General features: G+C 38.1%; 1 long non-coding RNA gene across 1 annotated transcript in view; it reads left to right on the forward strand.

Annotated features, from left to right (window-relative positions):
* The window catches only part of LOC134810795 (uncharacterized), a 501,171-nt gene that overhangs the window by 323,019 nt on the left and 153,276 nt on the right, over positions 1-24,876 (forward strand). Inside the window, exon 3 of the long non-coding RNA XR_010159384.1 lies at positions 21,306-21,404. This is a non-coding gene — a long non-coding RNA (uncharacterized LOC134810795). The remainder of the gene's footprint in view (positions 1-21,305; positions 21,405-24,876) is intronic.

Consider the following 24,876-nt stretch of genomic DNA (forward strand, 5'->3'; position numbering starts at 1 on the left):
ATCCTCACTTCCACTCTTCTGTTGTTCATTATGTATCTGGTGTATGCATGAATACCAATGGAGATCTTCCCCAGCTGGTACTTCCTGTTTTAATTGTCAGGGTCTTTTCCTTTACTAGCTTGGAAGAGTTTTATAAGCTTCTCCCAGGGTGGTCAAATGTAGCTGCTTTTCCTAGCAAAACAGTCCCCACCGAATGAGGCCCTCCTTTACCAGTTACCTAACCCTGGATGAAAAAATGTGCTGTGTATTAATAATTCTCTTCTTCCTTCACACTCCTTAGCTAGAATCACCTTACAATTTTTGCCTCTTGCCCACTCCATCTTCTCTCTTCTTTGTATAGGTAATTTTCCATTTTACCAAGTCGGGAGTTTTACTTGGTACCTTCTTGATGGCTGTTTTTTAAATTTACACTATTCCTCAAGGCTCAACTGAAGTATAAGTTATAAAAAGTACATGTGATTTTTAAATCAGACCCTGAGCAAGGCTTAATTATTAAGATGAAGGACAGTGTGTTTTATTTTGTCCTGTGAAAACTATGTAACAAGCCATGCCTCTTCCTTGGCTATAATTTCTAGGAAGTTAAGGAATATTTTTTCTTTTAAAATAGCTTATTACAAAATTCTAGCACAATTGTCTTTCAATGTATTCTTTTGCCATGATTCTTAACATTTTCTGGGTCATGAAAGTCTTTGAGAATTTAAAGAACTCCCAGAATAATGTACATTTGCCACAAATTTTGCATGCAATTCAGGAACTTCTGACATTCTTCCATGGAACCATGGGTTCTATGTGTTCTCTGATTTTTCTAATTTTAATTTTCTTTCATATAAAAAGGTTATTAACTTTCTAAATTTACTAAAGGCAGTATTATAAACTTTCACATTTCTTTGTAACATAGTCATAAATTTTGAATGAGTAGAAAATTTACTTGTTTGAAAGTTTAAAAAAATCAACATTTTGAAGGATGAGCTTCAAAATTACAACTAGATAAATTGCTATGGGCATATACATTGATATAACCACTTTGAAAATCGATTCAACATTGTTTTATAAAGTCAAATTTTCACATTCATTATGACTCAGCAGTTCCACTTTAGAGTATAAATCCAAGAGAAAAAAACAAACTTATACCAAGTTATGTTATATATTTAAATTTAGATAGTTACATCTATATATCTATAGATATATATAGATATAGCTTTATATATACATATATAAACTACTGATATAAAGATATAGATAGATGATATCTATCTACATACACACAAACATACATGCACAGAGAGAAAGATGTATATACGTATATATCTTTATATATCTCTCTATATATTATGGATATAGATATACAGATAGATAGGTGTAGATATCTATTTATCTGTATGTACACACACACACACACGCACCCAGAGAGAGAACACCTACTCTCATTATGTGTTATATTTATGTTCTTTATAGTTGCTGTGAACACAGGATTACTGAGCCATTGCTCCTAAGGGAAATACAAAATTCAGTTTCTGTGAAATGCTGATCATAATATTTTCATTAACTGAGTAATACATAACCTTGTTTTATGTGTACTTTTGTTTAAAGATGCTCATTTAATATATATTTTTGGTTAAGATTGAATAACACTGTAGCTTATGCATGAATGAAGCTTATTTAACACGTATTTTCTCTGAAAGACACATCACAGCCTTAAGATTAGGACAGCACTGCAGCACCATGTTTGGGGACCATTTTAAAAAGCAAAACCTCCCAGCACTTTGGGAGGCCGAGGCAGGTGGCTCATGAGATTAGGAGATCGAGACCATCCTGGCTAACGTGGTGAAACCCCATCTCTCCTAAAAATACAAAATTTATCCAGGCATAGTGGTGCACACCTGTAGTCCCAGCTACTCGGGAGGCTGAGGCAGGAGAATCGTTTGAACCCGGGAGGCGGAGGCTGCAGTGAGCCGAGATTGCACCACTGCACTCCAGCCTGGGAGACAGAGCAAGACTCTACTCTGTCTCAAAAAAAAAAAAGAAAAAGAAAAAAAAAAAGGGGAAAATCACCAACAGAAATAACAAAAAGGTAAAGAAAGTGTGGCACAAAATAGAGTGCAAGAAAACCCCACTCGTTTGCAGTATGATAGGTAAAACAAGAGGGCAGAGAATCGCCTTGCTTGACCTCAGCTGGGAATGTGCGACTGGAGGCTCAGTCTTTTTACAGCTCAGTACATGTCTATGAATGGCTGTGAAAACACAATAGGTATCGATTTGGGGCTTGCACACATATTTTAGGAATAAATAAATTTGCAAATATGGAATTCATAAATAACGAGGACCCACTGTGTGTGTGTTTATAAGTATATATTTATATATTTAATGTGTGTGTGTGTGTTCGTGTATGTTAAAACCTAGCACATAAAGAAGGGGATTATAAACACAGGGGCTATATTCCACACCAGGCAGGACCAACAACGATAATCACTCTGTTACCTATTTCCACAAGAAATGAAATCACTCTAAGATTTTAGAGACTTTAAAATACTTTTTGTCAAAATATTCGAGAGGTCAGATATATAAATCACATTCTCACCACACAGTGTTCTATCAGCTTGCATGCCCTTCTTATCTCCTCGACAGTGTCCTCTCTATTTCATCTCCTATTTATTTTTATTTATTTCTATTGTTTACTTTATCTCAGTTTTTTTTTAATTTGTCATTTCCATAGGTTTTTTGGGACCAGGTGGTGTTTGGTAAGTTCTTCAGTGGTGATTTGTGAGATTTTTGTGCACCCATCACCTGCGCAATATACACTGAACCACTGAATCCAATTTGTAGTCTGTTATCCCTCACCCCCTTCCTACCCTTTCCCCCTGAGTCCTCAAAGTCCATTGTGTCATTCTTATGCCTTTTTATCCTCATAGCTTAGCTCCCACTTACGAGCGAGAACATACGATGTTTGGTTTTCCATTCCTGGGTTACCTCCCTTAGAATAATAGTCTCCAATCCCATCCAGGTTGCTGCTAATGCCGTTAATTCATTCCTTTTATGGCTGAGTAGTATTCCATCATCTATATATCACAGTTTCTTTATCCACTTGTTTATTGATGGGCATTTGGGTTGGTTCCACATTTTTGCAACTGTGAATTGTGCTGCTATAAATAATGCGTGTGCAAGTATCTACTTTGTATAATGACTTCTTTTCCTCTGGGTAGATACCCAGTAGTGCCCTTATTTCAGAACAGTAAAATAAGTTTTCCTTTTTTTCTGGGCCAGAACTTTCTGCCACACTTTATTCTTCTCAGAGTCTCAGAATGTCTAACAGCCTCGGGGCTCATGTGAGCATTTTTTTTTTCCCCAAATACAGTAAGTTCTTCTTAAGAAATTATTTATTTTCTGCCTCATTAGAAGTGTGTCATTTAGTATCATATGGAAAAGCTGTTTTTTTACAATCATGATTGCAACCATGACCCATTTATTCTGGAATTCTATCATCCCATATTTCTGAGACTTGTTCATTTCAGGATGTGTATGCTGCATCATGAAAGATTGTATTTACAACAATGTCAGCAGTGTTTGAGCACCTATAATGTTCAAATCTGTATGCTAGTTGTTGATTGGGGTCATAAATATGAATATGCACAGTCCTGCCCTTGAATGTACCACTGAATGGGGAAAACACACATTAAATTAAATAGTTCCTCTGCAAAGCAGATTATGAACAACGTGAAGGTAGAGGGATGAAGGAACAAAGATGGTGCTGAACCATTAAGTGTGGGAGGCTGCAGATTATGGAGACCCCCTGGGGGGTTGAGACTTGGAGGGAGATCAGAGCTTTGCTTAAAGATGGCTCTCCTTTATATCTTAGGAATGATGTCTTGGTAATGCTAACTTAGTTTGGGCTTCTTCCTCTTAGTTAGGTTTCCTCCAAAGTGATGCCTGAGACATGACTTGGGTAAAAGTAGTTTATTTAGGAAGTGACCCCAGAAAGCAGGAGAAAGGGAGTAAAGGGAGTGCAATGGGGAAGGAGAAAAAGCAAAATGAGAGAGCGTTATTGAGGTTGCTGCGGCAGGGAACAAGACGATTCTACCTGAATCTTTGAGAAATGTACAGATATGACCTTGAATTGTCCACTCAAAGGACAGGAAGCTGGAAAAGTTATCCTCTGTTTTCAGTTTCACATTAGTTGAATTATGTTCCTGTGATTCTTAACTCCCCTGTATTTCTGGATGCAATTATGGGATGGTCAAATTGGCTCTTGTGACATCAGAAATGGCACTTGGGCAGGAAGCAGAAGAGAGGAGAGTGTATTTGAAGAAGGATCATCTCCAGGTAAGTATAAGCTTCCATTGTAATGTGCACCAGAGCTGCAGCTACAACCAGGGAAGGCTGAAAGGCTATGGCACAGAGCAGCAAAGATACCTGCTAGAAGTACAAAAGATGTCCAAAGGTGTTCAGGATTGGAAGCAAGGAAGCCAGTTAGAATATGAAAGTAATGAAGGCTTTATCCATTCGATGTCTTTCCAACCTTTTCTGTCTGCCTGGAAGACTTTTCCCTCCTCGCTGTTAGCCTAAACTCTACTCTTTCTTCAAAGCCTAATTAATAGGCACAGCCTAGAATAGTTCTTGGAACTCAATACATGTTCAATATTATTTGCTGAATAAACAGCTAGCATATTCATTGTGATTGAAACTTTACACACTCATTGAAGTTAATACCCCCAAAACCTTGATATACATGCATTAGTATCTCAGTTTTCTAGACATATTCATATATTCATTCAACAAAGATTGCTGAATGTCAGACACTGTACTGGTTTATAGAAGCTGGTAAGGAAATCGATCCTCAAGAAAGTTAAATCTTTTGCCAAAGAACTCAGTCAGTGGAAAGGAAACATACTCAGTGATATTTTCTTGCATTCATCCACCACCATTCTTCTATTCCATAATTCTCACAGTTAACTCTCATCAACTCCCAACCATCTCATCAATCTTTAATTCCCATACTGCACTGTGATTTTTTCATTTGTCATGCTATGTGATGCTGTGCATTTTCACCTTTTATGTTTATCTTTGTCTTTTCTCTTCAAATGAGCCCCTTGAGGGCAAAATCTATGGTATCATGCTTTTTCATAGCCTTAGGCCAAGGCAAGACCCTATAGTGGTACCTTCTAATGCATTTTGGTGATTATCTAGATCTTTAATAGTACCCATCAGCACATTTCTCTTCCTATTAAAATATCACAGAAAGAATACAATGTCATTTGATGTGAATGCAGAGCTGGCATCTGAATTAAAACCTTTTATGGTAACATCGGAGCTTTGCTGAAAATAGATAAATAATAGCAATGCAAAAATGCGGACTTATGGACAAATAATCTTTTGCAACATTTTTGGGGGGAGAGTTTCATTTGAATTCAAAATTTGACAGTGGCTGGAAAAGACCGTGTTTAAGGAAAGATATACAAGCTTGGACACATCCAGATACATCCCATCCACCTGTTGTCTGTTACCCCTCACAATGCAACACTCTCTAAAATGCCTCTAGTACATATGTCTAGAACAGTGTGGTCCAACTGAAATGTAAGGTGATCCTATAAATGCAATTCACATAGGTCATTGACATTTTTCTTTTAGCCACCATAAAAAAAAAAAAGGATTGGGAGGCAGAGGCAAGTTGATTACCTGAGCTCAGGAGTTCGAGACCAGCCTGACCAAGATAGTGAAACCCTGTCTCTACTAAAAATACAAAAAAAAAATTAGCTGGGTCTGTTGGCAGGCACTTATAATCCTAGCTATTTGGGAGGCTGAGGCAAGAGAATCGCTTGAACCTGGGAGGCGGAGGTTGCAGTGAGCTGAGATTGTGCCACTGCACTCCAGCCTGGGCAACAGAGCAAGACTCTGTCTAAAAGAAATTAAATTAAATTAAATTAGAATTTAAAAAGATAAGTAAAAGGAAACAGATTAAATTCTTTTTAATATATTTTATTTAACCAAATATATTGAAAATATTATTTCAGATTGTAATCAATGTAAAAATTCATAAATATTTTACATTTTTTATCACACTAAGTCCTCAAAATCTGGTGAGTATTTTACACTTTTGTCATATCTAAATTTGTACTCACTACATTTCAAGGACTCAGTAGCTAGTAGCTAATGGTTACCTTTTGGACAGCACAGGTTTCTAGGCTGACTTCTACAGCTGGTTTTCCTGGTGTGTGTGTGTGTGTGTGTGTGTGTGTGTGTGTGTGTGTGTGTGTATGTATGTGTGCAGTGTATGTGTTTCTGACATATGGGTTTTTACAGCAGTTTCCCTATGGTCCCTCATCCTGTTTGATGACAAACTTTCAGAATAGAGCCCATGGACCTTGGCTATCATATGATGTATTCTAACATACATATTACATTCATATATTCTATTAATATCATGTATACTTTTCTGCCCAACGTGGGCTCTTGATAAGTGCTACTTTTCTGAAAATTGGGAGTGTGTAGAAAAAAATAGCATCTTCTGCTTTAAAAAGCAACTAAAAATAAACATTTAATTTTTAATTAGAAAGATCTCAAAGAAATGGGCACCTGTAAACCTTCTCGGGAAACTATATTTTTATTAAAATTACGGGTTATTTTGTTTGTGTATTCTGGGTTCTGCCTTTTACAGCTCCTTAGAAAAACAGTGAGTACTTGAAGTCTTGTTATTTTTTTTCTTAACAAAGCCTAAATGGAAAGTATGAGTTGACATGAACTTTTCTGTCCTTTCCACTGTGTAGGGGAGCTGAAGTTGTGTACTGCATAAGACCAGGGCCTTGGAAACAGATAAGCTACAGATTAAATCCCAGATCTTCACTTTACTAGCTGTGTGACTTTGAGCACTTTCATTGATCTCAATAAGCCTTTGATTATTTTGTTATACAAATTTCCTCTTTTGTAAAGCTGAAGTGTTCACGTTTGTTTTTACTCTTAAAAGTATCTTGAATCCAATTATTCTTCTCAAATTCTATCATTAACATCTTAGTCAAGCAACTGTCAACTCTTGTATTAATTACCTGAAAGCATGCTTTTTCCTGTTTCTATGTATCCCCACCTACAAAACAATTTCTCCACAGTAGCCAGAGGTTTTTCATCAAGTGCACATCTGATTTTATGCAGTTTACTAATGACTGCTGAGATGAGCCACTCATTCCTATTGATGATTGGTTTTTGTTTTCGCAGCCAGAAGATGCCAGTGTTCTGTGCTTTAGTTAAACCTCAGTTGGTGTTTCTTCACTGACATTTTCCTTTCCTCTTGATTACTATTATCAGTCTCAAGAGAAGGAAGATTGTTTAAAATCTATTTTTAATTCTCCAACTTTGAATAAATTATTCATTATAAAAATCACAAAAACTAGTCAATTTACCCACGAATCATAGAATACCCAGTACTATTCCTTTATCAGTTATTAGATAGATTTCAGGTAGACAATGAGGGCCAATACCATAATTCACTTGCTGCTGAGGATGCACAGTGGTTGCTCGTACACTACCAAGTTTGCCTCTTTGGGTCTCATTCTTTGCCTATTCAGTTTAGCAGCTCCTGCACTGGATACTTTCCATATCCCTCCAAGCCCATCTCTTGTTCTTCTCCCACGAAATTGCAATATTTATGAATGTCTTCCATCAATTCTTCCTTGACTATGTGCTTTTACTCTGATTTATTTTGTTTTACATAACATTGTTTTATGTCCATTTGCCTCATATAAATCCTGATTCAGTTCTTCCATGCATGAAACCATCCCTAAATTAAGCCCGGTGGCTGTTACTCTGCTATCAAGTTCTTGTCACTCATTTCCAAATTCTCATTTTAAACCATTTGAGTACACTGATAGGGATGTCACAATGCACAGTTCTTAAGTCTTTTCTTGTGCTTACACTGTCTCCCCAAATGAAGAGGGGGTGACAGTATAAATGGCAAGAGATTGTCTCTCTTTATTCCCTTTCATTTCTTTTGTGATGTAAACAATGCCTTGGAGATTGTTCTACTCAGCATACGAACTTATTATTTAGAAAATAGTGAATATATCATAGCCAATATTTTGAGCACCCATTATTTCAGGCACATAAATAGACCACCTTCCTTCCTTCCTTCTTTCCTTCCTCCTTCCCTTCCCTCCTCCTTCCCTCCCTCCCTCCTTCCCTCCCTTCCATCTTTCCTTCCTTCCTTCCTTTCTTCCTTCCTTTCTTCCCTCCCTCCTTCTTTCCTTCCTTCTCACTCTGTCACCCAGGATGGAGAGGAGTGGCATCATCATAGCCCACTGTAACCTCAAATTCCTGGGCTCAAGCAATTCTCCTACCTCAGCCTCCTGAAGAGTTGGAACTATAAGCTGTGCCACCATACCTGGCTAATTTTATTTTTGGTGGAGATGGGGTCTTGCTAGGTTGCCCAGGTGGGTCTCAAACTTCTGGCCTCAGGTGATCTTCCCACCTCGGCCTCCCAAAGTGCTGGGAAAACAGATGTGAGCCACCACACCAGGCCTCATAGAAATTTGTTTTCTGCATCAGTAGCACACAAAGCTAGTACATTTCTTTTACAAGTTGCATCCTATTCTGTAATATGAATATAATATAAATTTATTAAACAATATTCCTATTGATGATCACTTTGGCTACTTTCAAATTTTCAAGCAATTAACAAAATAGTGCTATGAACATACCATGCCTTTGAGGATTTATGCATCTATAATCTGGAAAAAAAAGTTTTTAGATGTGGGATTTATACATTTGCAAATTTATAAATTTGCAAAATGGCAATATTTATTTAAAACTTCAGTGGTTTCAAAGTGTGCATGCCTTGATAGTTTAGACATACTTCCCCTTCTTCTTGCTGGGACATTAAAAAAGCAATCGTAATAAATACAACTTGATGACGAGGGCAATCACAGTGCTGGGAATGGTGGCTGAAGAAGATACAGAGGGTAAACTTTATCATCTCAAGATGATGTAAATCGACTATTTGATCAAACCACTGAAAATATATGTTAGATTGTGTGTGTGTGTGTATGATTTTATATATATATACACACACACAGTATATATATATATTATATATACACACACACACTACACACACACACACACACACACACACACAACTTTACAAAGACCTCACAGCTGTTAAGTGGTGCAGACAGGAGCTAACCCCAGTTTTGAATTTCACCATAGCCCATCCTCTTTGGGTCTTTCTTCAAGGGTTCCAAACTGGTTTAAATTTTGGCTAATCTCTCAGTTGCTCATCAGGTTCTTTATAATAGTAGAAAAAAGTATATTTTATAAATTACTGAAGAACCTAGATATTGGGGCCAGACAGTCATTTGGTCCTGGGAGACTTTCATATTTCTGAGCTTTTTGTGACCATTTTGTAATTGTTTTTATCTAGGCTCCCACTAACTTACAATTTCCTTTTCTTTTGTTAATTTCTTCCCCCTTTCTCATTCTTTTCTTCTTTCTCTATTTCTCTCTTTATTATCAGCATATCTTCATTGCTGTTACCAACCATATTGTCTTACTAGTAAGAATTAGATTAAGAAGTATATTTGATGCCTACATTTTTTTCCATTTTGGCATTATCCATATAAGACTCAGCATTTTTAAATGATGTGGTATATTGTATGCTAAATTACATTGCCAGATGATACCTTGGCAATATCTGTAAAATGGATGTATTTACAGAATAAATGTAATAAGCACCATAGAGTAAAATGTAGATTATAGCCGATGTATGTGAGGAAAAATAAGTGGATTTACTCTGAATCAAAAGTCCTCCTCCAATATCACAACTTTAAAAAGGGATATTAGAAAATAGAATGTTCCGTCTTTGCCTTGCACAGTTAAATAGAATGTACCTTTCAAAATATACCTTGTTGTATAATCTTGTTTACTGAAAATTTACTTATGATCTTCTCACCAATTAGATATATCTTTGTGAAATACCAAAGTGGTCAGCTGACAAGACAAACTTGCCTCTTTATAGGCCCATTGTCTCAAGCAATTCTTCTTGTTTTCACCCCAGACAATTTGCCTTCTATCAGTTTTCTTCGTGGTGTAATTGCAAAAGCATGAACCCTGGTTTCAGACAGATCTGAACTTAATCCTGGGTTTGATACTCATTGGATGATCTTAGGCCATTTATTCAACTTCTCTAAGTCTCGGTTTCCAATCAGATAACCCAGGGACATTCTCCTTGTCTGTGTTAGACAGCCAAATCTCCTAATAATTATTAGGAGGATGTAAGCAATGTCTCTGTGTTTGTAGAATTTGCTTTTAGACATCTCTTATACAAAAACAGGTCATTGAGCCATGCCTGAAATATGGTCAGATAAGGCCTACACATAACTATGGGTCTATTTTTGCTTTCCTTCTCCTTCCTTTCACCCTTATCTTATACAAAAAGATACATAAAGTCTATGATACAGAGAACCAGCCCTTAATTAGCTCATCTGTAAAATCGATGTTTTCATTGCCAGCTGTTATTTAATCCACTTCATGTGTGAGAATGGCATTCCATAAAGAACCAGTTTGCATACTTTTAGGATCAACCACTTGGGACAAACTGTGCTGTAGTTGCACTTGGTCTGCCACACACATTGTTTCACATCTCAGATCTCACATCTTCTCTACCTCATGGGGTTAACGTCTTTCTCTTAGGACGCAAACACTTGAAAGAAAAGTTGAACTTATGATGCAGAAGCAAAACCAAAATGAGTCCAAAATTTAAGTTGTGAACACCTATACAAATATTTCAATAATTGCAAGCCTCATTTATTATGAATCATTTCATAGATGTGGGCAGAGGGAAATTTTGAAGATGACGCAGAAGCATACGGAAAACAGATGCGGAGCAGTCAGGATTACTGGGTCCTGATAAATGCTTGAAAGTTACTAACTACAGTGACCTGTGTATAAACCTAGAAGGAAGAGAATGAGAGGAACAATCAGTATTCAATATGTGTTTAGTAAGTGCCAGATACTGGGCCACACAACCTCAATGTATTTGACACCCGCAGTGATTCTGGGCTGTTGGCACTCTGATCATCATATTCCCACTTTGTGGATAGGTAAAATGAGACTCAGCTGATGTAATCTTGTCACAAGTATAACAGTCGTGTAGCTGGAATTCAAATGCTAAAGCACCTAACTATCATACTGGGTTCAAAAGGAAAAAGATAAAGTGTGAAAGCTGGCAAGTTAAGAGAGGCAGAGGACAGAAACCTGTAACAGCAGGCTTTTAAATTTTTCTTCAAAATAGGACCCAGTTTGAGGTGAAGTGTTTCTCTGACAAAAGTAATATGCAATTATAAAAACAAAAACAATGTTGGATTAGGGATAATTACTTTATAGAATATAAAATGGGATAGAGCATTTACCAAAAACAAAACAAAACAAAAAAACCTGGACAACAGAAAGGATGCTAAAGTGAACCAGGATGTGAAAGAGTGGAAGAGGGTGGTTAATTTCATGGGAGCACACATATGAAGCCAGCTGCAGAGAGGAGGATGGCGATGATTAGCACTGATTCCAGTGCATATTAGAAAAAGACTGTTCTTTCCAGGAGAAGGGGCATGACAGAGCCAGCGCTTGGGCAGGCAGGGACTAATGGTGTCTTTCGTGGTTTATGCAGGCTTCTATTTTACATCATTCCTTTTGTTACTTTTTTTCTTTATTCTTCTTCTAACAAAATATCTGTCAAAAAAAAGGGAAAACCTCAGTTGCAAGATAAATGTGCTTTAGAAAGTACACATAACTATTATGTGAACCCAGAACTCATTGCCTACTTACCTATCATGAGAGAGATGAGATGTGGGATGGTATTTTAAATTGTACACACTTAATACAAATCAGATTTGCAAAAATAATAAGAAACAGAAAAAAAGTAACTTTTATATTTTTTATATATTAAATAAACTTCTTCAATCTCCTTTTAAAACTTTATTATAAAACTTTAAAACTTTAGCATGCCAATTCAAGGTAACAATCTCCTCCACTTTTTAAGTTTCATTTTACATAAATATTCTGCCAACGTAAACTTCAGATTCTCTATCAGAACTGATTTGCTCATCCAAAGAGTCTCTCAGTCCCCTCTTGAGATGTTGTCTTGTTGTAAGGGGTAAATTACCTAAACTGTCTCTGCCTCAATTTCTTAACCTGTAAAGTGGAGAAGAGTGTTACTTACCTCAGAAGGTCTCTTCAGATAGTTTGAGTTAAACATACATGAGAATATTTATCATTTGGCATATTTAGTATTTCATAATTTTAGGATTTAAATAAGATAGAAAAAGCATGGCATATAACCAACCCAATAGATGCTATTTTTCTTTCCTCTTTCTTTTCCCCTGGAATTTAATCTTTCACCTCTGCCCTTGTTTTTGAAGGTTGTGCAAAGATGTGGTATGATAGAATCAGGCTTGGAGAGCAGCAAGAAATAGAAATGTAGGATTTAATTTGCCAATTCCACACACTGGGAAGAGTTCTACAGTGCCAGCCTACTGATCAAAGCTTCTAAAAGCATGGTTTTCCAAGGACTGTGGTTGATGCTTTACTTAGGGATGTTTCTAGGAAAGGAGGGGTGTGTAGTCCTCAAACAGATATCAACTACTTGCAGGACCCCTGGAAATTTAGGGGAAAAAAAATCTGATTATTGGACTAAGCAATGTGAGGTCTGTTACACATACAAAAGTGGCTGTAGGAAGGAGGTTATCAATGATTAGAGTGGATCCCAGAAGTGTACTGCATTAGAAAAACCTCTTGCATTTTTCAGAAGGAGCCCACAGAGGCTCTCTTGATTAGCCAGAGACCGATGGTTTTCCCACAGCTGGGAAAGCAGCTCAATTCCTTCTGAAATGATAGAAGACTCCAAACATTTTCATGAAACATTTTCTGCATTAGTTAGCTCATGCTGTGTAGCAAGAAACCACCCCAAAACTTCATGGCTTAAACTGACATCCATGTATTTGGTTTACAATTTGAGTCATCAATTTGGGTTACGCTCAGCTGAATGTGGCGGGATGACTCATGTGTCTGAGGTCAATTCCTAGGTCATCTGGGAACCAGTTGGTCTTGCAGGGGCCTCAGCTGAGATGAGTTACTGGACTGCTCATGAGGTCTCGCCCACTCCAGCAAGCTGGACTGGACTTGTTCCTTTGGTGGCAGAAGGGAGAACATTTAGAGGGTTCAGGGAATCTGTTTCTTTAAAGAGGACAAAAATATCTCATAATCAAATAAGGCTTCATGTCTATTTTGCTCCTTTAAAAATGAATCTTTTTTCCTCTAGTTCTAAGTTGAAAGTTGTTCTATTATTGATCTGAAAGGAGAATGTGATTGAATTCAGTTTCAGATTTACTCCAAAAACACTGTAGGTGAGCACAGACCACAGCTGCCTCAGTCTCCTTAGGATACCTGGCCTGACCATTTTGCTCATAAAATTATCCTTCATTACATGGATAACAGATCAAATATACACTAATTCTGAAGTGTAAAATATTTAAAAGGTTGGACTCCTTCCTTTGATCATGAGAAGAGAAAGCTCAAACTTGACGGAGCAAATATGGCAAAGATAACTGCGGTACTGCTGCTGAAATAGCCTGCGATGCTAAAAGCTGCCTTGACTTGATTGTGGAAGGACCTCACCTAGCACAGTAATATTTAGGTCATTTACATTGTAAACTGGAAGGCACAAATCTAAGAGATCTCAGAAGCAGGGGAAGGAATTTATAAGACAAAAAAAAAAATAATAAGAGAAGGTGAGGTAGCAGGAAGGAGAGGGAGAACACAGATAGTGAGAGAAACAGAAAATTAAAAATGGAAAGTAGAAAGTAAGGGGGTAAAGAGAAGGGAAACCCAACACAGTTGCAGTTCTGTAGCAGGAAAAGATTTTAAGCAACACCTGGGCTTTGTCCTCAAGATGTTCTTGCACCTACCATGTCTAGAAATAGGAGGAAGAGATGGGCAGAGCCAGGACTAAGAGGAGGTGAATATGGCATTTACTTTGGGTGCCAATTTCAAGGGGGCACAAAAACATCTCAGTAATCAAGAAATTTATATTTTTATGAGATACATTAAAAATGTCAAAATTAACACAAATCTATGATGAACAAAATATTAAAATTTTTCATAAAAAGAGGATTAGCATTGTTGATTTTTCTGTTGTTTCAAGTTTCCAATATGGCTCCGCATGGAACCCTTTTATTTGGAAACTTAAAGTCGCTCATCATGATTTTTGCATTATTTTGTATTTTAAAATTTTTCATTAAAATATTATTTCTCTTGATTACTGAGTTTTTCTTGTGCCTTTAAATTTTGTACCTGCTTTATTCGCCTCCCTTTAGGCCCTGAATGGGATGGGAGGGTGAAATAACCTGATCTAGTAGTGGTTAAGTATGAGGACTTTGGATCCCACTGCTTAAACTGAACCCCACTACTCTGCATTGTAGCTCTCTCTATTCATGCTGTCAGAACTTGGGCAAGTTAATAAACCTGCACTCTCAATGTTTCTTTCTGTAAAATGGAGGTTAAAAATAATCCTTCCTCATAGAAGGATTGTGAGGACTAAATGGATTAATAACATGAATATATCTAAAATAAATAAAATAATTCCTGAATATAGCAGGTGCTTTAAAAAGGGTCAGTGCCGAGGATTAGGACTGTCTGTTCTGATGTCAACCCAAAGCATGTGGGTAGTGCTGCCTAATACCTCATTATCATTAAATGCCACACATATGTCTTTTCCACATACGTGTTCCTCCCCCTGCCAAATACGTCTATGAAAGACATAGTTTCATTTCTGATTTTGTGATCTGTAATTTTCATGTAAATCTTATAAAAGTGTTTCTTAATTTTGCTTGAATATTAGATATATCTAGGAAGATTTTTTAAATCCCAGTGGCCAGGCTGCATTCTAGAAATTAACTAGAATCTTAGAGGGAGAGAACTAGGCATCAGTATTTTTTTTCAGTTTCCACGGTAATTTTATTGTAGAGGTAAATTTGAGAATCACTGCCTTGGAGGCTGCGTGCTGTATGACAGTACAGGTGTGGGACTAAGATATGTCTAAGCATCATTGCAAGTTCTACCCCTTGTTGACAGGGTAAACTTGAGTTATAGTGTCTAAACATCTTTTCTAATCAGTAATAAGAAAAAAAATTGGGATGAGGGTGTGGCATGTAGTACGTGGATATTAAATATTACTTTTCTCTATGTTCCCCAACATTTTGTTTTCTCCTTTCCCTTGTTCCTTCCTCCTTCCTCCTCATTCTCTTCTTCTTATCTCTCTTCTTCCCTTCAGCCCTCAAGCATTCATGAAGCACATACAATGAAGCAGAATTTTTACTATGCCCTGACAGTGTGAAGGTGAATGACCCATACTGAAAAGACTCACCAATTGAGAGAAGGGAATTACATGTAAATGAATGACCGTAAGGAAGCAAACAGTATGACTACAGTGGTTCTGATATTCAGAACCTCTTGATGGAATCTCTTGTGGGAAGTCAGAGAATATCAAGATTTCCCAAGGCTGCACTAAACTCTCTGTCTTTAAAATATATTATTGTTAAATAGGCAGAAGGACCGTTAGGGTCAAACCAATAAAACAGAACAAAAGGATGATAATACTCCTACTGTGTTTGAGTAATAGAAAAACATGCACAGTCAAAATAGAATGTAGAAAAGAACAAATATGGTTCTCTTATTTATTCCTACAGCAGATTGTGATGTGATCAAAATGACAAACTGTGTCACTTCAGTGAGAGTTTCCTGTGAGACTTTGAGAACACAACGAATTAAATTTAATGTAGAATTGAGTAAGAAAAGTTGGTTATAAAGAAGTAGTACAAGCACCAAAATAGAATTTGGAGAATGCCAAGACATCAAAAGCCATGTTATCATAAACATGTCTACTAAACACACTAATCGATTGACTAATTTTTACACAAAGAGAATTTGAAAAGATCGTTTTATGTATCCTATTTTAATTCAGAAAAAAAATTATCATGATTTTTATAATACTTTACCTGAGAAAATTTCTTTTGAATGCCTAAGAAGAGATCCTGTGGAGAAGCAACATCCTCTGTGGATACAATTGTTAAATAAATAATATTTATTATATGATTACTGATATAGTTTGGCTGTGTCCCCACCCAAATGTCATCTTGTATTGTAGCTCTCATAATTCCTAGGTGTTCTGGGAGAGACCTGGTGAGAGATAATTGAATCGTGGGGGCTGTTTCCCCCATACTGTTCTCGTGGTAGTGAATAAGTCTCATGAGATCTGATGGTTTTACACAGGGTTTCCCCTTTCACTTGTCTCTCATTTTCTGTCTTGCCTGTGGCCATGCCTTTCGCCTTCCACCATGATTGTGAGGCCTCCAGAGCCACGTGGAACTATGAGTCCATTAAATATCTTTTTCTTTATAAATTACCCAGTCTCGGGTATGTCTTTATCAGCAGGATGAGAACGGACTAATACAATTACTATGTGTAACGGGTAATACCAACCACACATTTTCATAGATACGTTATGCAATTATTACAAAAGCCTATGAAGTAATACTAATACTTGCCTCATTCTCAGATATGGACAAGGCAAAAAGGAGTACAATACATTGAACAAGATCACACAGTGAGCGACTGAGGTGCAATTTCAAGCCACACAGTCTAAATTCAGAGTCTGAGCCCTAATTCTTAAATGTAAAGGCTGTATTACATCATTCCATGGAGGCTTGCTATTCAAAGTGCGGCCCATAGTCCAGCATCATCACCACCAATGAAGAGCTTGATAAAATGCAGAGTCTCAGGCAACAACCTAGACCTACTGTACTGAAATCTGCATTTTCACAAAATCCCATGGGGATTCAGATAGGCATTAAAGTTTGAGAAGCACTACTATGGAGAAGCTCAGAACAATAATACTTTTGCACTAGGTCATGAAATATGTCTACTGAGCGATAACAATCTTTGCTGGAAAAACTCCAAAGATATTTTCAGGTTTAGTTCTCTGCTTCCAAGCTTATCTTGTCAAGTTGATAATTCCATGGTGTTCTTAAATTCCTTTAGGGATTATAATTCTTCACTCAATTTTTAAAGTGTTGCCTGAAGGTGGTCCTGTCTCTACTCTTAAATGGGTTTCAAGGAAAGAACCATCCTGGCACATGCTATAAGGTTCAGTGTCTCAGAGAATGCATAGACGCAAAATAACAAAAGCAGAAGTCACAGCCTCAGACTTCACCAGCAGTTTCTTTCCTACTTAAAACAAATATAACTAATATTTGCACTGTGCTTTACAGTTTACAATAAAATTTTACACACACGCACATATATAATTTGAAGTTGAAATACTTCAAATTGGCATATTTACCAAGGATTACAAAGTCTCTTAGGTATCTGTAAAGTCCTATGTTTGCTTATGAATCACTTCACTGCCCTTCTATAAATTAACCGGCAGTCAGCTTGTTCAAGGAATCTGATGTGGCTGTAATCTTCAAGAAACCATTTCAGAAGGCAAAGAAAGGCAGACTAAAATCAAAGAAAAGAAAGCTGTAGCTGACAGTTAGAGATCTTAAATTGCATAGTTATTTAGTGTTTCCAGTTTTCAGATTTCAGAATAAACTATAGGTCATATTCTGAATGAGTATATGCATTAAATAACATATAAATATTGGTACACTTAAAGAGGGAAGTGAATGTTTTAGGATGTCTAAAGACATCTTTGCAGGGAATTCAGAGAATATGTGCCAGACAAAGAGGGCCAAGAGGAATTTTTTGCTAATTAGTGAGGAAGCTTCTTACAAACATTAGTTAGGTACTTCCTTCTTACGTAAGTTGAAATGCTTCTTATTGAAAGTGAAGTTCATATTCACCAAGTGTATCCTGAGTGAGCCTTACAAGATCAGAGGTCAATAGAATGAAACAAACCTGCCCTAGAGCCCTAGTTCCACATTTTATTAATTTAGATGGCCTTAGTAGGCTGCTTAATATTTCTTTTTTTATTTTTATTTTTTTATTATTACACTTTAAGTTCTTGACATTACACACCGGGGCCTGTTGTGGGGTGGGGGGAGGGAGGAGGGATAGCATTAGGAGAAATATCTAATGTAAATGACGAGTTAATGGGTGCAGCACACCAACATGGCACATGTATACATATGTAACAAAAGGCTGCTTAATATTTCTAAGCTTCAATTTCATCGCCTGTAAGATGAAGATCCTAAGAGCACATACCTTCTATGTTTACTGTGAACATTAAATATAATTTAATGACCATGGCTTGTATATACTGAGACCTCATTAAAACAATTCAGCAAAGATTTTTGAGTATCTACACTGTAGCAGGTCCAAGCACTACAAAAATAAGACACAATACCATTCCTATCCTCATAGGGCTTGCGCTCTAGCAGAGGTCATTATTGGCATAATCGCATCAGCAAATGTAAAATTGCTCTGAGAGCTTACAAAAGTGTTTGACCTGTTCACAAAGACTTTATTAGAATTAGGCTAAACAATCTCAGAAATATTTGCCACTCTTCACAATGCCCCTGCCTTGTGCATACACGGCAGATGAAGAAGCACCAGAGATGAAAGGTGGAAGAAAGAATCTTGAATACCATTCATTGTGAGTTCTGGCCATTTCTTTTGCAGGAGCTTGACTCATTTGTGAGCCAGGCATCTAAGCTATTATCAAATAATAAAGGAAGCATGAGTTTTTGCCATAATATTTGTGCAATTTGAAGATGGGTAGGACCTCTTACGGCTGTATTCAGATGTGTGGGCAGGAGGAAGTGACTGCTCTCAAAGTGTTCCCTATCCCACTCAAAGAAAAAAACATTTTTATTATGTCTGCTTTCTCAGAGGATATAATCTAGTAGCTACCCTCATTTTTTTTATGCTTTTTTTTTTTTAAGTAGAAATGAGGACAGGAACACTGTCCTTCTGAAGCTCCTCTCTGTCAAAGGACTTCTGGGATTTCCAGCATGTGGAAGAAGATCAGAAAGTCTCTGCAGAACCTCTGCCAAGTTGCTAGAGTCAGAGACTCTTCCCACACTCTCCTGGGTCTCGTCAATTCTTATCAAAGATGCAGGGGTGGCAGCAGCCACTTTTCAGCTTCAGAGAAGGAAGCAAATGGTTTACAGGAAAAGAAAGCCAACACGGGGAAGCACAAGACTGCTGTCAAGTGTCATTTATCCTGTCTCTGGCCATTGAAGAGGCTTAGGCTTGTGTGGAAATGGGTGTCGAGGCCAGCAGCTCTCAGCAAAATGAGAGCCATGGAGAGAAATGTTTATTTCTGTGTATACTTTGCAAAAGTTGGGTGGTTAGGATCCAGAAATTAAGGGAACTATGTTGGGTCAAATTTTCAAGCCACTCGACCTTCCTTAGTTCTGTCTTTAAAATCTAGCCCCATTCATTCGGCATATAAGATCCCCGCATGGCAAGCAAAACCCAACCTCTGGCATCAACGCACTGAAGGCTTCTTGGAGGGCTTACAAAGCATTGTGAAGCGTTAAATGTAAATGAATCAGGAACACATGGATTCAATTTCCCTGGAAATTCACATGTGCTTGGAAATGAAGGGGGGTAGTGTCTGGCCAAATGTGCTTTGATTTATCTGACCCCACAATATACCCCTCCGCTCTCTTTTCCTCCTCTGAAAATCATTCAAAACTTTGGTTAATGTCACACCATGGCGGGGTTCTTTAGAATCTTGAAGCCTGGAGTGGTTTGAGTTCCTGAAATGCTCCACTGAGTTAAAAAGGGCATTTAGAGAGCCTTCCCCTCTTCCTCCCACCCTTCCCTCCCCAACCAAAGATTCTCACATGGTTTTCTTCTACTTAATAGGGCTGAATTAAGGCAAGGATGTGATGATGTTAGTTCGATCACAACACTAACTACCTATTGCAATCCGTGGAAGTCTTCACTTTCTGCAACATACATTTTCATTCACAAGATGTTGGCATAAAAAAAAAATTCTGCCAGTGCAAATCAGGTTTATTTTATTTTATTTTATTTTATTTTTAGAAAACTACCACTTGGATAAAGGAGTTGAATTAGCCCTTTGTCCGATGAATAAACTGCAAAAATTTTCTCCTATTCTGTAGGTTGCCTGTTGACTCTGATGATAGTTTCTTTTGCTGTGCGGAAGCTCTTCAGTTTAATTAGATTCCATTTGTCAATTTTGGCTTTTGTTGCCATTGCTTTTGGTGTTTTAGCCATGAAGTCTTTGCCCAGGCCTATGTCCTGAACCAGAAATACCATTTGACCCAGCAATCCCATTACTGGGTATATACCCAAAGGATTATAGGGATTATAAATCATTTTACTATAAAGACACATTCACATGTATGTTTACTGCAGCACTGTTCACAATAGCAAAGACTTGGAACCAACCCAAATGTCCATCAATAATCGACTGGATAAAGAAAATATGGCACATTACACCATGGAATACTATGCAGCCATCAAAAAGGATGAGTTAATGTCCTTTGTAGGGACATGGATGAAGCTGGAAACCATCATTCTCAGCAATCTAACACAGGAACAGAAAACCAAACACTGCATGTTCTCACTGATAAGTGGGAGTCGAACAATGAGAACACATGGACACAGGGAGGGGAACATCACATGCCAGGGCCTGTTGCGGGGTGAGGGGTTAGGGGAGGGAGAGCATTAGGAGAAATACCTAAGGTAGATGGCAGGTTGATGGGTGCAGCCACCCACCATGGCACATGTATACCTATGTAACAAACCTGCACATTCTGCACATGTACCCCAGAACCTAAAGTATAATTTTTTTAAAAAAGGAGTAGAATTATACAGGCATCATCCTCATTACCATCATCAGCAACCTCACATTTATTTACTGTTTTAAAGTTTCGGAACATCTTTGTTAATCATCACATTTACTGGCCATAACATCTGCCTGCACTGAGTATTCAAGATGGAATCATTTAGAGCCTACTTAGGGTTATTGGGCAGAGAGATACCTTAGTCTAAGAGCTGGGGCCAGGACATCAGGAAAAAAAAGACTTTGAGTCTCCTAAGTTTGATTAATGGTGATAATAAAAGTTATAAGGGTTTATAAGGGTGATAAAAAATATTTGGGTAATAACAAAGCAGCTGGATGAAGCGTCCACACTTTTGGTTCTTTGCCAGCATTAACTGGTTTTACCTTTGTCCTTCTGCTCCTTCTTGGGCCAGTTGGTGACTACAAACTATCTTGGGCCTGTCCTCACTCTTCCTGGCTCACTTTTTCTCTGCCCACCTGGCTAACATTGTCTTGGTATCTTTCATTTTTTCCATAGATTTCTTCCACCGGTTGTGATTTTGTCCCAGGAGAATGTGTGCACACGGTGGCCACCAGAGGGAGCCCTTCAGCGACAGAGGATGAGAGCTGCAGGATGGTAAGGGCTCATGCTGGGAAACTTCAGTAATTATTATCATGGACCATTCTTAGCCTCTCTTTATATGCCTCAGCCAAACTTCCTCCTTTCTTTTCCTGTCCGTTTTACACTTCCACCCAGACTCTCTTCACCCAGCATCTCGGATGACTGACTTCTGGAATCCTCAAAGTTCTGGTTTATCACCTTTTCAAAGAGGCCTACCTCTGATCCCTAGATCATTTTCATAGATCCTTTTATGTTTTTGTTTTGCTTTGTTTGAGACAGAGTCTTGTTCTGTCGCCCAGGCTGGAGTACAGTGGTGCGATCTCAGTTCACTGCAACCTCTGCCTCCCGGGTTCAAGCAATCCTCCCTGCTCAGCCTCCCGAGTAGCTGGGATTACAGGAGTGTACCATCACACCCAGCTAATTTTTGTATTTTTAGTAGAGACGGGGTTTCACCATGTTGGTCAGGCTGGTCTCAAACTCCTGACCTCAGATGATCCACCCATCTTGGCCTCCCAAAGTGCTGGGATCATAGATCCTTTTATGAAATGAAGGCCCCACAGTCCCTTGACTTCTGCTTGTAATAAACAATCTTGCTTACTTCCTTTATAACATACTGTGATCTGCACTGATATTATTTGTTTGTTTGCTTGTTGATGCTCTTTCTCTCTTGCTAGTACTGAGCTCTCTCTTGTGGCTAGTGATAGCTTTTGACTTGTGCATCACTAATTTCCTCAATGCCTAGAAAAACTTGGCATATAGTAGTTAATCAGTAAAAAAAAAATTACTGTTGATGGATTATTCTAGTGAGAAGTCCAAATGCTGAAGATACTGTCTTTTCAGAGAACAGATTCTTTTCATGGTGTTGTCATTGAACATGCCAGCCAGTGATGAATTCAGATATCACAAGTATGATATGTGTTACAAGAGGGGGAAGTATTAAAACAGTACCATCTGCAATGATGGAAACGTCGTATCTTAAGTAAAGGATCACAAGTCATGTCAACCAAGATTTATTGGGTCATGTGTGAGTGTGTTAGGTATATAATTATTGAATTCATAACTATTTATACCCTAGATGAATACATAATATGTTTTCAAAGATAAATGAAAAATAAGATTTTTCCCCTATGGATATATGGAGAGATAAAGAGAAATAAAATCAAGAAAAATAAGGAAAAAGACAGGTTTGAGTTTATTTTACTGCTCAAAATATATACCATAAATTCTCTAATATTGTGCTAAAGTGGGGTTGTAAGTTTTGTTCTGGCTTTCCTAGCAGCTTTCATAATGAGTAAAATATGATTTAGTATGTGATTTTTAGGCAGGGCCAGTCACATAATTTGCTGGCCCCAGTGCAAAATGAAAATGTGTGGCCCCCGTATTCAAAAAGCTGGAAAAATGCCACTAAATGTAATAAAACATGAGCCTTTTTTTCTTTATTCCATCCTTTCTTTCTCAACCTGTCATGGTGTTCGTTGTTTGTTATTTAATGGTGCACTCCTTTGGGTGTGGGGACACCAGCTGGGTGAATGCAGACTCTCACAGGCACTGGGAGCCTCACTCCTAACTTGGCTCATGTGGCCCACGTATTGCCAAGTTCTCCTTCCCGTTAGCCACCAGACCTACACACTGTGCCTCTCTGGGGCAGGAAGCCAGTCTGCCTTTCCATGGCCCTCTGTCTCGACCCATAATGAATGGGTAACCTTCTAGGGATTGAAAATCCTGAATTGGGAATGAGTAATAGGCTTGCCTTACCAAATACATATCGTTCTGTCAGCCAGGGACCCAGACCACCACTGCCTTGCCCCACCCTGAGATGCCACAGGGTACACACCATCCGACCCAGACCCTCCCCATGACGTATGCGGATGCACAAACCCTCCCAATGTAAAGTGGTCACTGGCCTGTGAGAAGGAGGACAGGCAGTGCCTGAGATGCAAAGGGGCAGGAGGCATCAGCGGTGCGTAGTGGGGCTAGGATGGAGGAGGTCAGGTACAGCCAGAGCAACAGAAACCAAGGCAATGGGAAGCCAAGGATCCATTCCAGGGAAGCCATGGGATGCAGAGCTGTGAGATGAGGCTCTAAGCCTGCATGCATCCTCTACTGTCCCATGCTACCCCTCTTACAGAATACAAACTGAAAGATAAAATCATTAAGAATTTCCAAACAGTGACTAGCTGCCTTGCTCCTTTCACCATGTGAGGACACAATGAGAAGACGCCATCTATGAACCAGGAAGAAGGTTCTCAATAGACTTTGAATCTCCCGGCCACTTGGTCTTAGACTTTCAAGATTCCAGAACTGTTTGAAATAAGTTTCTGTTGTCTATAAACTATTTAGTTTATATATTTTGTGAGAGCCCAATGGGCTAAAACAGTGATGTAATTGGAGGTCCTTGGAATCTTTCACCAATGCAATAAAATTACCATGTTTACATACCTGCATACATCATCATAATACTCCTTTCCAGTTGGAAGGGAAGATAATAAACACATAAACGAATAAAATAAACATCACCAGATAGTGAGTCCACAAGCTGTAGGAAACACTGGAGTGCTTTTTCACTCTTTGGATGTGCCTTTCTCATCCTGCACCTACTTACACATCATTCATTCAACATCGTTCCATCCTTCATATTTCAGCTCCAAATTCCCTCTCTTAGGAAGACTTCCCTAAGACTACTTTCTCCTTTTACTTTTCCTTCATATTATTCACAGAGTTTGTAATTATGAGTTTGTTTATATTATCATTTTACTGTCTATTTACCTCTGTCTAAACCAGAAGCTCTAAAGAGCAGGGGTATGTTTTGTCCTGCACTTTTTATATGTTCCTAGTAGCTAGCACAGTTATCCTAGCTTTTGTGGAAGTCGTATCTCCCTGCAATGGGAAAATTAAATTTTAAAATTGTATTGAAAACACACTATGTGCCAGAAATATTGCTAAATCCCTGTGATAACATGATGAACGAGACTCAAGATCCATGGTGCCAGGAGGGATGATTCTGTTCATTTCCAGACTTATAATCAATTTTTGTCTACTATCTCCCTGTTCCAACCATGTATTATATTATACCTGTTGTTTCTTAAGCATAGACCGTCTATCCATCCTGCAATACTTTTTGATCAAAATATGTCCTCCTTCCAGATATTTTCTTTTCTTCCTTCCTTTTCCTACAATTTTGTTTGGATTCCATGTTGTAGCAGATTTCTAGTAGTCCCTGGAACAATTTCTTCTCTTTCAGTTGTAGATTTTAATAGAGTGCATGACATTCTACCTGAAGACTACATGTTCCAGCCTCCCTATCTGTTAGGCATGGGCGTGTCCTACGTTCTTGCTAATGGGTAGGTGTGATGCTGCCACTTCCATACCATGTGCTCAAAAGGAAATTGTTTGCATTCCACTTCAAATGTGTGGACTCTTACTTTGACCTAGAATGTGAATGATTATGGTGGAAATTCACCTTCAACCTTGCAGGCGAAAACAAGTC

This window comes from Pan troglodytes, chromosome 7, assembly GCF_028858775.2.
Source record: "Pan troglodytes isolate AG18354 chromosome 7, NHGRI_mPanTro3-v2.0_pri, whole genome shotgun sequence".
NCBI classification, from domain to species: domain Eukaryota; kingdom Metazoa; phylum Chordata; class Mammalia; order Primates; family Hominidae; genus Pan; species Pan troglodytes.